Raw genomic sequence first — 17315 nt, forward strand, 5'->3', positions numbered from 1 at the left:
ATGCACCTCCAATTGCACCGCTGCATCCATGGGAATGGCCTTCAACCCCATGGCAACGTGTACATATTGACTTCGCAGGTCCATTCATGGACTCCATGTTTTTAATTGCGGTAGACGCACATTCTAAATGGCCAGAAGTGATTAAGATGGCGACCACTACCTCGGAAAAGACGATCGCAGTTCTGAGAACGATATTCGCAAGAAATGGATTGCCAGAACAAATATGTTCAGACAACGGACCGCAGTTCGTGTCAGAAGAATTCCAGAAATTCATGAAGAAGAATGGGGTGAAACATTATACCTCTGCCCCATATCATCCGGCTACAAATGGGTTGGCCGAGAGATTTGTACAAACGTTCAAAAAGGCGATAAAGGCCATGAGCGAAGACCAGATTCCACTACAACACAAGGTGGACAATTTCCTAATGGCATATCGAAACGCCACTCATGCAGTGACAAATCAAAGCCCTGCCATGATGTTCTATAACAGGATGTTGCGGTCCAGGTTGGACTTGTTAAAACCACATGTGCGGAGGGAAGTCGAAAACAAACAGTTCCAGCATATAAATAACAAGACCACTCGGAGTTTCGAAATAGGACAACCAGTGTTAGCCCGGGACTATAAGAATGAGAAATGGCAATCTGGAACAATTCGGGCCAGACAAGGACCCCTGATGTACACGGTAGATATTGGTGAAAACGTAATACGACGTCATGCTGACCAACTTGTAGAATCGAGAACAAGGGTCGAACCCATGACTACGACAGAGACACCAGTGAAAGAAGTTAGTGAACCTGAAGCATCTACCTCAGACGCCAATGTATCTGATGATGTCCAATCCATAAGAGATCAACTAGATGAGTCACCCCAGCAACGAGAATCAGAGACCCCTGAAAGGCGTTATCCAACTCGGATCAGGAGGCCTCCTCAGAGACTGAATCTTTGAACAGTTTTGCATGAAGTTGTGGTAAACCACTGTTATACCTGTCTGTATGTGTATGTGTATTCCACTAGGTACAGGTCTGGACATGCCTCGGCTGACTCCTCCCACTATTCCAGGTATATAAGTGACTACCTCCCAGTCCCTTAGTATTCTGGACGGGTCGACCACTCGAGACTAGACCTTCATTCTTTAGTTAATAAAAGCCTGGTTGTTACTCGCTTAACCTCAGTCTTTTGAGTAATTGATGGCGCATCAATTTTATTAACTAAATTTTTTATAATGGAGAAGATCCTCACACCAGCATGCCTGGACCTGGACAGTCGGGAAGCGGACGCTTCCACCAAGTTTGCTCACTGGCTCATGTGCTTCGAGGCATTCCTGACTGCCTCCACTGCGGTCGTAATGGATGCGAACAAACTGTCTGTCCTGATCTCCAAGGTGAACCACCGAGTGTACTCAGTCATCCGGGACGCGACCTCGTACACAGCCGCCCTCCAGCTACTCAAGACCCAGTACACGCGCCCTGTGAACGAAGTTTACGCCAGGCACCTCCTGGGGAGTCGCAAGCAACAACCTGGGGAATCGACTGAGGAATACCTCCAAGCACTGTCCGTGCTTGGCCGGGCCTGTGGGTGTAAGGCGGTAATGCCCACTAAGTACACGGAGGAACTGATCCGGGATGCCTTCGTAGCGGGCCACAGGTCCAACTACACCCGACAGCGACTGCTGGAGCAGAGTGACCTCACCCTCGACAAAGCCTCCGAAATCGCACTAACGCTGGACGCAGCCTACCGGGGCATGGATGCCTACTCCTCTGCACCGTGGACGCCGTGGGGAACGACAACCTGGGACACGGTAGGACAGCCCCATAGCACCGTGCCACCCCAGCCACAGCCCAACAACGGCCCAACCACCGCAGCAGTGTCCCAAAGCCAGACAGCAGTATCCCAAGGCCAGAAATGCTACTTCTGTGGCCAGGCCAAACACCCCAGAGCACGCTGCCCAGCGAAGAATGCGACCTGCTCGGGCTGCGGGAAAAAGGGACACTACGCTAGCGTCTGCAAGGCCAAAGCCACCCCGAACGCCAGCAGTGCCGCGTGTGGGCCGTGCGAGCCGCCATCTTGGCCCCCCAACAGCGCCGCGTGTGGGCCGTGCAGGCCGCCATCTTGGGCCTCCCCAGCCATGTGCGAACCACCGCAGCAGCAGCCATCTTGGACGACACCAGCCACATGGGAATCATGGACGCCGCCATCTTGGACACCAGCCGGGACGCAGCAGGCCGCCAACCCCCCCCCACCATCTGATACCCGCAGCGACACACCGACCCCTACGCTGGCCTCTGTTACGCTGGACCAAACGAGACCGCACCAACTAGCTCGGTCCAAAATGGACGTTAAGGTAAACGGCCATGCAATAAACTGCCTTTTTGACTCCGGGAGCACAGAGAGCTTCATCCACCCCGACACGGTGCGGCGTTGCTCTCTCCCAGTCCTGCCTGCGCACCAGCGGATTTCTATGGCCGCCGAGTCCCAGTCAGCGGACATTGGCAGCTATTGCGTGGTGACACTAGTAGTAGACGGGACTGTGTTCAATAATTTTAAACTCCTGGTCCTGCCCCAACTTTGCGCTGCCGTTCTACTGGGGTTGGATTTCCAGTGCCACCTCAAAAGCGTTACGATGGCGTACGGTGGCCCCCTCCCCCCACTCACAGTCCGCAGCCAGCAGCCTCCAAATTGCCCGCCGCGCACCAGATGCAACCTCTCCACACTCAGAGTCCCACCACCCCCGACTGTAAGCCCATCGCCACAAAGAGCAGGCGATACAGTGCCGGGGAGAGGGTTTTCATCAAAACCGAAGTGGAGCGGCTCCTGAAGGAGGGGATTATTGAGGGCAGCTCCAGCCCCTGGCGAGCCCAGGTTGTGGTCGTTAAGACCGGCGAGAAACAACGCCTGGTCATCGACTACAGCCAAACAATAAACCGCTACACCCTGCTGGACGCCTACCCACTCCCCCGCATAGCTGACATGGTCAACCAGATCGCGCAGTACCGCGTCTTTTCGACCATTGACCTGAAATCAGCGTACCACCAGCTCCCCATCCGCCCCGAAGACCGCCAGTATACTGCTTTTGAGGCAAGCGGCCACCTCTATCACTTCCTTAGGGTTCCCTTTGGCGTTACCAACGGGGTCTCCGTCTTCCGGATGGTCGATCAAAACGCGCTGCAGGCCACTTTCCCTTACCTAGACAATGTGACCATCTGCGGCCATGACTTGCAGGACCATGACGCAAACCTCGAGAAATTCCTCCGCACCGCCCAACTCCTGAACCTGACATATAACAAGGAGAAGTGCATATTCCGCACAGACCGCCTCGCCATCCTTGGCTATGTTGTGGAACACAGGGTCATCGGTCCCGACCCGGACCGGATGCGTCCCCTTATGGAACTCCCACTGCCCCACTGCCTAAAAGCTCTGAAGAGGTGCCTAGGATTTTTTTCCTACTACGCCCAGTGGGTCCCCTACTATGCAGACAAAGCCCGTCCGCTGATCAAATCCACCTCTTTTCCCCTGATGGCAGAGGCCTGCTCGGCCTTCCACCATATCAAGGAGGACATTGCCAAAGCCACCATGCGCGCAGTGGACGAATCCATCCCCTTCCAGGTGGAAAGCGATGCGTCCGACTTCGCTCTGGCCGCCACCCTTAATCAGGCGGGGAGACCTGTGGCATTCTTCTCACGAACCCTCCAGGGCCCGGAGACCAGACACTCCGCAGTCGAGAAGGAGGCCCAGGCTATTGTGGAGGCTGTGCGTCATTGGAGGCACTACCTGGCCGGAAAACGATTTACCCTGCTCACTGACCAGCGTTCAGTTGCTTTTATGTTCAACAACAAGCAGAGGGGCAAAATCAAAAATGACAAGATCTTGAGGTGGAGAATCGAACTTTCCACCTACAATTACGAGATCTTGTACCGGCCTGGGAAGCTCAATGAACCCCCAGATGCCCTATCGCGTGGCACCTGCGCCAGCGCGCAGATCGCTAGGCTGAGGGCCCTCCACAATGACCTCTGCCACCCGGGGGTCACCAGGTTCTTCCACTTCATCAAGGCCCGCAACCTGCCTTACTCCATTGAGGAGGTCAGGACCATGACCAAGAACTGCCAAGTCTGCGCTGAGTGCAAACCGCACTTTTATAGACCAGACAGAGCCCACCTGATAAAAGCCACTCGCCCTTTCGAACGCCTGAGCGTCGATTTTAAAGGGCCTCTCCCCTCCTCCGACCGCAATATGTACTTCCTCAACATCATTGACGAGTACTCCCGTTTCCCGTTCGCTATCCCCTGCCCGGACATGACCAGTGCCACGGTCATTAAATGTCTGAACAGCCTCTTCACCCTGTTCGGTTTCCCCAGCTATATCCATAGCGACCGGGGCTCATCGTTTATGAGCGACGAACTCCGCCAGTACCTGCTCGCTAGGGGTATAGCCACAAGCAGGACCACCAGTTACAACCCCCGGGGGAACGGACAGGTGGAAAGAGAGAATGCAACAGTTTGGAAGGCCGCCCTACTAGCCTTAAAGTCTAGGGGCCTTCCGACCTCCCGCTGGCAGGAGGTGCTCCCCGATGCGTTCCACTCGATTCGGTCACTGCTCTGCACTGCCACCAATGCCACCCCTCACGAGAAAATGTTTGTCTTCCCAAGGAAGTCCACATCGGGGACAGCGTTACCGCCATGGCTGACGTCCCCAGGGCCGGTACTACTGAGAAGACACGTGAGGACCAATAAAACGGACACCCTGGTCGAGAGGGTTGACCTCCTCCACGCCAACCCCCAGTACGCTTACATTGCGTACCCGGATGGGCGGGAGGACACAGTCTCCATACGAGACCTCGCACCCTCGGGGACCGCTGTAACCCACTACCCATTACCACCCCCCCCCCCACGACCCGATATCCAACCCCAGCAGCCGGCTCACCTTGGACCATCACCCACGAGGACTACACTCCAGTGCCCCAGCCTACACGGGACGCGACGCCGGAAGCTCCACCACCCCTGCCGTCGCCACGTCGATCACAGCGGCAGACAAGACCTCCGGAGAGACTCCAATACACGAACTTTTAAATACACTTCACCCCGCCGGATCCATTTTTAAACAAGGGGTGAATGTGGTAAACCACTGTTATACCTGTCTGTATGTGTATGTGCATTCCACTAGGTACAGGTCTGGACATGCCTCGGCTGACTCCACCCACTATTCCAGGTATATAAGTGACTACCTCCCAGTCCCTTAGTATTCTGGACGGGTCGACCACTCGAGACTAGACCTTCATTCTTTAGTTAATAAAAGCCTGGTTGTTACTCGCTTAACCTCAGTCTTTTGAGTAATTGATGGCGCATCAGTTGTATATATGTTATCCATGTTATGTTTAAATTGGGATGTACACTGTTAAGCTAAAAAGGGAGGAATTGTGGTGTATGTAACCTGTACCACCTTGAGAGACTACCTTAAGAGATGGACTACTTTCTCTTGGCTACTGTATATTGTAGTACCGGTGGTGACCACACCGGTGTATAAACTCTGTGTAGTAATTTGCTAAGCAGTTCAGCCCTGACCTTCGATTAGTAAAGACCTGTTTAAGTTATTCTTGTTGTCTGTGTCCAGTGATTTAGAATAAGCATATCTGGGACACTCAGACTCAACAGAATTACTACTCTGGATCCACACATCAAAGTTCCTCTACACACTGACAGCTGTTCTCTTCTCGGCGAGAATGCGGGCAGCAGTGTTTCGCCATGTGCTGGCCATCCCTTCACCGTTAAATCATAGACCCGTGATAGTGTCGGGTCATTCCGTGTTTCCTTTTCTATGTTTGCATTCGTCACAGGGAGACATTCGACTATGGTCGAGTGGAATAACTCCATTGGATCCACTGCAAGGTCTTCTTCTTCCACCGTCCACCGTCATTGCATGAATGGAGTGCCAATCTAAGTTTATCTTCCTGATCCATTCCCGTCCCAATAACGGTGGTCCACCATTTGGCAGTATGTAGAGATACAATTTCCGTATTTTCTTGCCGTTGTATTCGACAGGCACCCTTATTTTTCCTCTGGGGTATACTTTTTGCCCCGTATACGTCGTCAAGACGATGGATGTCTCTCTCAAGGGTATGTGTGAAAATAGCCGCTCGTAGTCTCGTCGATTCATGACGGTTAGCGCTGATCCTGTATCCAATTCCATTTTAACTTGGGACCCTGCTATCGTGAGGGTGACCCAAATGGTTCGGTGATCCTCTTTTGCGATTACATTGTGAAGTTTGAGACAGCTTAGTCTCCTGTTCCCGGATTCACTATCGCTCATCTGGTCTTCGGAACTACTGTCCGTCATCTTTTGTACTTTCTTGTACGGTTCCTTAGTAGCCTTTTTGTTGTCGCTGGTCTTCTTCCCAGACCTGCAAACTCGTGCAATGTGTCCCATCTTCCCGCATTGCCTGCATATTTTGCCTTTGGACCAGCAGTCCTTCTGGTCATGGTTAGTTCTGCCGCAGCGATAACATTTTGCAAATCCCCGTGTCATTTCGTGGGTGCCGTACTCCTGTGGGTTTTGTTGAATTTCTGCAGCTCCCCTGGCGGCTGCTTCATACGATACTGCCACGCTGAAAGCCTTATCTAGCATCAGCTCTTTTTCTGCGAGTAACTTCTTCTGTGTTCCTTCACTCAGGAGTCCACAGACAAATTTGTCCCGTAGGGTATCTGCCAGTCCTGCTCCGAACTGGCAGTGCTTTGATAGCTTGCGTAGTTCCGTAAGGTACTCAGCATTGCTCTCATCTTTATGCTGAGTTCTCCTGTGGAATTTAAATCTTTCTGCTATCAACAGCGGTGCAGGGTTTAGGTGTTCCTGTAGGACAGCAACAATTTCGTTAAAACTCTTCGCCTTCGGTTTGGCTGGAGTAATCAGGTCCCGCAATAGGCCGTACATTCTAGCGCCCATTAAGTTTAGCAATATCGATGCCTTTTTCTCCTCTGCTATTTCGTTTGCCTCGAAATATACCTCGACTCTTTCCACATACGTGGTCCAGTCCTCTATTGTATTATCAAAAGCAGTGATACAGCCAGTCTTTGGCATCTTGCAAATCTAAAATGGCGCCTCCCGCGCTTTGCCTTCTTCCCCGATTTAACAAAATGGCGCCTCCCGCGCTTTGCCTTCTTCCCCGCTGATTAAGATGGCGCCTCCCGCGCTTTGCCTTCTTCCCCGCTGTTGCTAGCGCTGCTTTCCGCGGTTCCCGTTGCAACCTGCAGCTCCTCGCGGTTTCTTGCGCGTTTAATATTTCTTTTTTTATTATTTTCCCATCGTGGAACAACCCTGTGGGACTCTTGCCTCCCTCTTCGCGGGTCTATACGCAGCCCGGCTTCGTAGCACCGGCCGCGCCCTGTGTGCTCCACCCTCTCTCTCTCTTCTTCCCGACAACGCTGCTCGGCCCCGTTGCAAACCACCCGCTCGAGTTTGCAACCGCCGCAGCCCAGGAAGGATCAGTGCACTACCTGCCACCAGCCCGATTAGCTGAAGCACCATCGACAGGAACCAGGCCCCGCTTCCGACAGCTTCTCCAGCAATCTTCAACTCCGCAACACAGGGCGGATGCCCACGGTCGACGCCTGTTTCTACTGCCTCTTACTTTCTTTTCTTTCTGGCCTCGACCTCTGCTCACTTCGCTGTAGGAATGGATCCCAGGAGGTGGTGCAGACTGTAGGTAGGTTCGTATCTGCTCGTCGCCAGTATTACGTCCGTGAATGATTGAGACACGGACAGCAGGAGTTGAACAAAACACGTCTTTACTGATGGAAGTCAATAGTGAAACTGAAAACAACAGAGGCTCACTAGCGCCTTTTATACAGGGGTGGTCACTGCCGGTACTGCAGTCTGAGACCAGCTATTCTCTTAAAGGTACATACACAACAGGTGCCACCTGCAGTGCACATTGCAAAATTGCACGTACCCAGTTTTGTGTCCATTAACTTTAATGTATAGGAAATCATGGGCTGGAGTGTGCAATTTTGTGAAATGTGCTCCCGGCTGCTCCAAGGATTGACAGAGTAAAACTTGCTGCCAATTAAGTGGTGAATTGTGAGCAATTTTAACCATAAAATTCAACGAGGAGCAGGATTGTGAGGGCCCAAACTGAATTGACATAGAAGCCTTACAGCGAGCGTAGAGAGAAGGAACTTTCATCCTGTTACTTCTAGCTCTGTTTGGAATGTGTATGGCACAGGTAGTTCTATTTTGCTAAAGTGTGATGACTGAAAGACGAGAACAATATTGTTACCCATAAATGTGTTTTTTGAGGTGAAGAGGTTTATTCAATACTTGATTGGTATATTTGATAGTAGAGTTGTTTCTGGTTGAATAAATTATTGTAGCCTTTCATTCTGAAACATAAATGGAAGCTGCACTGTTCATCTATATACATCTCTGCATTCCTTTTTGAAAATTACTTTTGAAAGGATTATTAATATTATCAGGCGTTCTAAGAAAAGTCACTTGATTATATTCTGCAATGCAAGTATTATTGAAAGTGTTGCCGCAACATTTTAAATTGCACGGTGTATGGCTTCCGTTTCGTGTCATCTGGAAAAACGAACGTTCTTACATAGAATGACATAGATTATACAGCACTGAAACTGGCCATTCGGCCTAACCAGTCCATGCCGGCGTTTATGCTCCATTCGAGTCTTTCCTCATCATCTCTATCAGCATAACCCTCTATTCCTTTCTCCCTCATATGCTTATCTAGCCTCCCCTTAAATGTATCTATACTATCGGCCTCAATCACTCCCTGTGGTAGCGAGTTCCACATTCTCACCACTCTCTGGGAAAAGAAGTTCCTTCTGAATTCCCTATTTGATCTCTTGGTAACTCTCTTATATTGATAGCCTCTAGTTTTGCTCTTTCCCACAAGTGGAACCACACTCTGTGTCTACGCTATCAAAACCTTTCATAATTTTAAAGACCTCTCTTAGGTCACCCTAATAGTTTTGTAAAGTCAAGCAGAAATGGACATTTTCCATATAGTCATTGATTTCCCATGGCTATTCTCACCAAGTCAGGACACAGCAAATTTCCCTCAGGGTGTATTCGTGATGCTGTGGGGCTCGTTATAGGAACCTGAGCTTCTGGAGCTGATGATTTCTTATCTAGTGGCAGCTGCGTGCAACTGCAGGCATGAATGTGTGCCACAGAATGGAGATGCCCAAATAAGCGTATGCAACAGACTTGCTCATATAATAACCATTCAAGTCATGTACCGAACTGGAGTACTTTCTGGATATGATACACTTTGTTACGCAGCACGCTTTATTTTGTGATGAAGATGTGACGATATTCCTTTGTAGGTTAGCACTCATCCACAGCTGCTAGCAGCAGTGAGTGGTCCGTGGTTTGAGAGCGTGCTTGTGGTGTATGTAACCGTTCCACCTTTAAGATAACTATTTTAAGCGATGCACTACTTTATCTTGGCTGCTGTATACTGTAATACCGGTGGTGACCACACCGGTATATAAGTGCTGTGTAATGATTTATTGGGCAGTTCAGCCTGACCTTCGACTAGTAAAGACCTGTTGAATTTATTCTTGTGGTCTGTGTGCAGTGATTCTTATTAACAATAACTAGAACACACAGACTTAACAGTGGCGACGATGACGATCTTACCCTGCGGCAGAGATATATCCAAGGCAGTTTAACGGGCGTCGAGAAGAGGCATCCGCCCTCATCATCCTGCTGAGAAAAGACTCGGGTCTGAAGAGCAAGGAAGAATCCTGACACGAAGCCTTCCATCAGCAACAGGCAGTGATCATCCCTTCTATCACGGTGGTGGGTAAGCCGATCAGCGACGAGCAGCAAGTCGGCCACGTTGGCTGTGAAGTAGGGGAGGGAAAAACGGAGGATATAAGGGCGGAGAACTCGACCACGGCCGGGGAAAAGAGCCGGACAGAAGTCGGGGCCAGAGGCGCTGAGACTGGGGCAGCGTAAGGCACGGGAGCCGCGGTGAATGCAAACGCAGCCGGTGTAAAAGACCGGGCTGCAAGCGGGCTGGGAGACGCAACAGCGTCGAGAGAGAGCTCGACCGTGACCGGGGAAAAAGGCCGGGCAGCTACCGAGGCCGCGAGGCGCAGGAGAAAATAAAAATAATAAAAAAAAAATTAAAAACCGCGGAGAACTCAGCCGCAGCCGGGGGAAAGGACCGGACTGCAAGAGGGGCTGGGACGCACGATTTGAGAACCGCTGGGGAGGGCGAACGCAGCAATACGGCAATCGCCATTACGGCCAGCGGGGGAGAAAGGCAAACGCAGGAAGCCGCCATTTTCGTAGGCGGGGGAAGAAGATAAGCGCAGGAAACCGCCATTTTGAAAAAAAAATAAATAAATAAAAGAAAAATTTCTTTTTGTTTCTCAAGAAGATTGCGAGGATGCCTAAGCGTGGTAACATCAACGATTTCGATGCCGATGTTGAAGATTGGGCCACGTATGTAGAACGCATAGAGATTTATTGTAAGGCAAATAAAATATCGGATGAAGATAAAGCACTAACCTTACTAAACTCAATGGGTGCGAAGACATACGGGCTATTGAAGCATCTTCTATCACCAGCTAAACCGGCGGATCAGGCTTTCGCTAATATTGTTGCTGTCCTGAGAAATCATTTGAACCCCACACCGCTGATGTTAGCGGAACGATTAAAATTTTATGCGAGAACGCAACTGAAAGAGGAAAGCAACGCGGAGTATTTAATTGAACTGCGTAAGCTAGCGAAATACTGTCAGTTTGGGGAAAGACTGACAGAGGCACTGAGAGACAAATTCGTGTGTGGATTGTCGAAAGAAGGAACACAAAAGCGGCTGCTTGAAGAGAATGATCTTACACTTGATAAGGCTGTCACTATTGCAGCATCGCACGAAGCCGCAGCGAGAGGCACTGCGGAAATGCAGCTGAAGGCAGCGGTACTCAGCGTAGATCAAATGGCTTTGGGTACAGCGAAATGTTATCGTTGTGGAAAGACAACACACGATCAGAACCAATGCTGGTTTAAAAATCAGGAATGTAGAAAATGTGGCAAGCTTGGTCACATAGCTAAAGTATGCCGGTCAGGAAAGAAGACCAGCAACAAAAAGTCGCCGCAGGAAAAGTGCAGAAAGGTACATAAGGTGGCTGAGAAGAGTTCGGATGAACAGAATTCGGATTCAGACTCCAACAGCAAGGAACTGGGTAGTCTGAGAATTCACAATGTGAGTAAGGAAGCTGACCTACAAACTATCTGGGTCACACTTCAGATAGCAGGAGTCCAAGTGAAGATGGAATTGGACACCGGATCGGCGTTGACGGTCATGAATAAGCAAGATTACAAAAGGTTATTCACACATATTCCCCTACGGGATACGGAGATAGTATTGCAGACATACACGGGACAAAGAGTATACCCCATCAGAAAGATAAAAGTCAAGGTGGTACACAAGGGCAAAGAACGCCAAGGAATGGACATATATGTACTACCTGAGGGAGGTCCATCACTTCTGGGACGGGAGTGGATCAGGAAAATAAATATGGACTGGCACTCCCTAAAAGCAATAACGGTAGATTCCGGAAAAAAAAAAGATGTCAAACCTGAACGATTGTCCAGAATATTGGATGAGGCTAAAGAGGTGTTCCAACAGGGACTGGGAGCACTGAGAGGAATTACGGCAAAAATCAAGATTGCAGAACATGCAAACCCAAAATGTTTCAAAGCCAGACCGGTACCTTATGCAATACGACCTGCTGTGGAAGCTGAGCTGGAAGGGCTAGAACGTTCAGGAGTACTGTCTAAGGTGGACTGGAGTGAGTGGGCCATGCCCATTGTTCCCATCATGAAGCGTTCATCGAGTAACAAGCCAGGGGAACCGGGGAAGGTCCGCATCTGTGGAGACTTCAAGATCACGGTTAATCCGGTGCTTCACACGGTGCAATATCCGCTTCCGCGGATTGAGGATATCTTTGCTTCATTGTCTGGCGGGAAACACTTCACCAAGATAGACCTGGCGCAAGCGTACTTACAGATGGAAGTTGAGGAAGAGTCGCGCCAGTATCTCACAATCAACACGCACAGAGGCTTGTATCGATATAATAGACTGGTTTTTGGAGTGGCTTCGGCTCCAGCAATTTGGCAGAGGGCCATGGAGCAGGTATTACAGGGAATTCCAAGCACTCAATGTTACTTGGACGATATCCTGATTACAGGAGATGACGATGAGGAACACCTTGCAAATTTGAAACTGGTGCTCACCAGATTGAAGGAATATGGACTTCGAGTTAATCGCCAGAAATGTGAGTTCTTTCAGAAACGGATCTCGTACTGTGGTCATGTCATTGACCAGGAGGGGCTGCACAAGTCACCTGACAAGATCGAAGCTGTTGTGAAGGCTCCCGCTCCGGAAAATGTATCCCAGTTGAGGTCGTTCCTAGGGTTGATTAACTATTACCATAAGTTTCTGCCAAATCTATCCACGGTGCTGCACCCGCTGAACGCTCTTTTGCAGAAAGAAGTACCATGGAAGTGGAGCGAGGACTGTAAGAAGGCCTTTCGCAAAAGCAAGGCATTGATCACCTCAGAGGAAGTGTTGGCTCACTTCAACCCAACGCTACCTATTCGTTTAGCTTGTGATGCTTCTCCTTATGGTATTGGAGCAGTACTCTCACACAAGTTGCCAAATGGCTTGGAAAGGCCAGTCACATTTGCATCCAGATCATTGACCTCCGCTGAGCGCAACTATGCTCAGATAGATAGGGAGGCTCTCAGCCTTGTGATGGGAGTAAAGAAGTTTAATCATTACCTGCAGGGCCAGAAGTTTACACTGCTGACAGACCACCAGCCGTTGGTATCCATTTTTAACCCTAAGAAGGGTGTTTCGGTGATGACAGCACAGAGGCTCCAGAGATGGTCCCTTTTCCTAGGGGCACATCAATATCAGATAGAATTTAAAGGTACAAAGCAGCATGGTAATGCTGATGGGCTGTCGCGCCTGCCACTACCTACTGAGGAGGAGGCACCGACGGTTGACCCGGTGGAGTTATTTCACTCGACCATCATCGAATGTTTACCTGTCACCAATGCAAATATTGAAAGGGAGACTAGGAATGACCCGACACTGTCCCGGGTCTACGAATTGACAGTAAAGGGTTGGCCAGCCCATGGTGATCCACTGTTACCGGCATTCTCAGCAAGACGAGAACAGCTGTCCATCTGTCAGGGAACATTGATGTATGGAACAAGGGTGATTATCCCTCCTAAGTTAAGAGAGAGAGTTCTAAAAGAACTACATGAAGGTCATCTGGGGGGAGTCAAGATGAAAAGCCTTGCTAGGGCTTATGTGTGGTGGCCGGGTATTGACCAACAGATAGAGGATCTGACGAAAAGCTGCTCAGGGTGCCAAAAAGTCCAAAATGCACCTCCAATTGCACCGCTGCATCCATGGGAATGGCCTTCAACCCCATGGCAACGTGTACATATTGACTTTGCTGGTCCATTCATGGACTCCATGTTTTTAATTGCGGTGGACGCACATTCTAAATGGCCAGAAGTGATTAAAATGACTACCACTACCTTGGAGAAGATGATCGCGGTGCTAAGAACGATATTTGCAAGAAATGGATTGCCAGAGCAAATATGTTCAGACAACGGACCACAGTTCGTGTCAGAGGAATTCCAGAAATTCCTGAAGAAGAATGGGGTGAAACATTATACCTCTGCCCCATATCATCCAGCTACGAATGGGCTGGCCGAGAGGTTTGTACAGACGTTCAAAAAGGCAATAAAGGCCATGAGCGAAGATCAGATTCCACTGCAACACAAGGTGGACAATTTCCTACTGGCATATCGAAACGCCACCCATGCAACAACAAACCAAAGTCCTGCCATGATGTTCTATAACAGGAGGTTGCGGTCCAGGTTGGACTTGTTAAAACCAAATGTGCGGAGGGAAGTCGAAAACAAACAGTTCCAGCATATCAATAACAAGCCCACTCGGAGTTTTGAAATAGGACAACCGGTGTTAGCCAGGGACTATAAAAACGAGAAATGGCAATCTGGAACAATTCGGGCCAGACAAGGACCCCTGATGTACACGGTAGATGTTGGTGAAAACGTAATGCGACGTCATGCTGACCAACTGGTGGGATCGAGAACAAGGGTCGAGCCCATGGTTACGACAGAGACAACCGTGGAGGAAGTTAGTGAACCTGAAGCATCTACCTCAGAAGTGAATATACCTGATGATGATGTCCTATCCATAGGGGATCAACTAGATGAGTCACCCCAGCAACGAGAACCAGAGACCCCTGAAAGGTGTTATCCGTCTCAGATCAGGAGGCCTCCTCAGAGACTGAATCTGTGAACTGTTTTTACATGAAGTTGTATATATATGTTATTATGTTATGTTAAATGGGGAATATATACTGTTAAGCTAAAAAGGGAGGATTGTGGTGTATGTAACCATTCCACCTTTAAGAGAACTATTTTAAGAGATGCACTACTTTATCTTGGCTGCTCTATACTGTAATACCAGTGGTGACCACACCGGCATATAAGTGCTGTGTAATGATTTATTGGGCAGTTCAGCCTGACCTTCGACTAGTAAAGACCTGTTGAATTTATTCTTGTGGTCTGTGTGCAGTGATTCTTATTAACAATAACTAGAACACACAGACTTAACAGTGCTGAAATCCTGACTTTGTTAAAAAGTCATGTGAGACAGAGATGTATCCTTTGTACATGTAAGTAGCATGAGACTGCATTTTTTTTCTTTGTTAAGATTTGTTTCGAGCTACAGTCGTTTCTTTCCCCAAATTGACCCTTCTTTACTCATGTAAGGTATCCTCAGTTACCTGTACAAATTGCTCAAAAACAGATACCTAATACAAATGCAAATAAGGAAGGAAAAAGTGTCAACGAGAGTTAATGTCAGGGTAAATAACAGAAACTAGAATAAAATTAAATGGCACTTATTATCAATGGTCTTCCTGCTATGAAATAGACAAATAATGAAACTACCTACATAGCATTGTATTCAGCATAGAAGTGACAAGCAGTTACACTTAAATGTTATCACCCTATGTAACTGTAAACATAAGGATGATTAAATCTGCAGTAAATATTAACATTATGACAATGTGGTTGCTGCCTCACATATATCAGTTTATGCACTAATCTAATTAGGTGGAAGTCTGTCTATCAACTGATATATTTACATGCAGAATTATTATTTTCTGTTTCTCATATGTTAACGACAAGATACAACAATATGTCTATTTCCCTTTGCAAATCGTCTTCCCTTTTCTGTCCTCCTCTGCTGGAGGTGGAGAACTGTGCTTTTTAAATAGTCAATCCAGTGAAAGATGGACGATTCCAGCCTGTGGGGATCACAGCAGTCGACAGGCTGTAGCCCACGTTGGTCCTTCCACAAACATAAAACATGCTTCTCATCCGGTTCACACGCTCGAAGACAGCACTAGCAGTAACGGTGAACTGCGTCACGGCAGACACGGCTGGACTATCTGTTGCAATATAAACAGCAACGTGCCGGAGATGAGATGGCCATGAAATGTAAAACAAATATTGGGTGTGTCATTTCGCTTCACATTGTGGAGAAGCTTTGTTCAGTCGGCAACTGAGCCAGAATCCAGATCTGCTACTCCTTGCCACGTAAGATTGTTGCGTTTTAATACTGTAATTGCACAATATTGCACAGACTTGAACCGTCTCCCTGTTTGCAGCAGTGCTGAAACTCAGATCTGCCAACACAACAGCAGGCTTCTCTGTAATTCATTCATAAAAGACAGAGAAAGTGCAGGTCATCGGAGAACATCAAGTGATTCATCATAAATTAAAGAGTTCACAATGTTCCTGACGAACTTTTGTCCCTCAGAGCCTTGTCTTTGTCACACAATGAGTTTCTGGTGAGTTTGGGGGCATTGGGCATGGTGTTTGCTTTTTGGCAAAATCACCAAGCGGGCCCTTAGGAAGGCTTATAGCTTGGCCTAATGAACACAGGGTTTGACAAATTCACTCACAATGTCATGCTCATTCAATTCTTCCAGCTCTGAAATGGGCTTCTTCCAATTCCCTCATCAGACCAGACCGAAACTGTGCACAACTCAGGCAGCTGTTTGGGTCAAGAAGGCCACACAATTATCAGACTAATGCATTTCTTCCAGCTCCTAAATGCACTTCATCCATCTCTCCACCCACCCCCCCCTAAAACCAGACAGACATTCTACTGCATAGGTTCATAGAGTTACATAGGCTAGAATTTTGCCGGTGCTCAGTGGATGGGATCGGTGGTGGGTCGGCAGTTAAATATGAATTGATTGACAATGGGTCAGGAACCCGCTGTCAAATCGTGCACACTTGCCTTTCCCGATATTGGGTCTGTTGGTGCAGAGCAAACCCGACAGGCAGCAGCAAGGGAGCCAACTTAAATGATTAGTGGCTTGTTTACAGCCACTTAACAATGGTTTTAAACTTACCTTTTGAATTTAACAGCTCGCCCACGGGTTTCACGCTGTTGCTAGACCTCGTCTGTGAAGCTGAGGTGGAAGTCAGTGGCCATTCAAGCAGCTGATGAGTAGACAGTTTCAAATGTCAAGTAAAAGCTTCCACCTTACAGAGATATCGTCCCTCAGCCACAAGCTCTTCCTCACTGCATTTCCACTACAGATTCATCATGCTGCAAGTCTTTACACAAGTCTCCATCCAGTCTGACCTCATTACCTCTCTCACCATTGACAGATCACTTCTGTCATCTCTACTTCAGCTGCCACCTTATCCATCAGCATGGGTGCCCTTTATACTCTCTCACCTTGGTCCTCAGAATCCCACCATGATCAGCCCCAACACCAGCAGCACCAGGCACACCAGCAGCACCATCAACAACACTAACACCAGCCTTCTCCACAATCACCTGATGCTGCACAGGACAGAGTGCATCAGCACCCAAGCACATTGCTGCCCGGGAGACCAGGGATGGCCTCACCATGGCCACATTTACTTCACTTGATGCTGTACACCCTGGCTGCCACATGATGCGCCAGGTTGACACCACCCTACACCAACAACATAAAGCATCCCTACAATGCCCAAGCCATTCCTTTCACACTCATCACCATTGCGGGGGGAATGTTTCACCATTCACTGCAACTCACTAAGCCACTTCTAAAGGTGCACACAAATCTGTCCAAGAATGCAAAGTGTTGAAAATAAAGGTATCGATGTTTGACAGCACATTAACAGAAACTTCACATGAACATTGGCTAAAACACACAAGTGCCTACCCTTGTGTGTTGTTAGTTGG

Source organism: Somniosus microcephalus, chromosome 12 (genome assembly GCF_052327205.1).
Source record: "Somniosus microcephalus isolate GS21.2 chromosome 12, FLI_Smic_1.0, whole genome shotgun sequence".
NCBI lineage: Eukaryota > Metazoa > Chordata > Chondrichthyes > Squaliformes > Somniosidae > Somniosus > Somniosus microcephalus.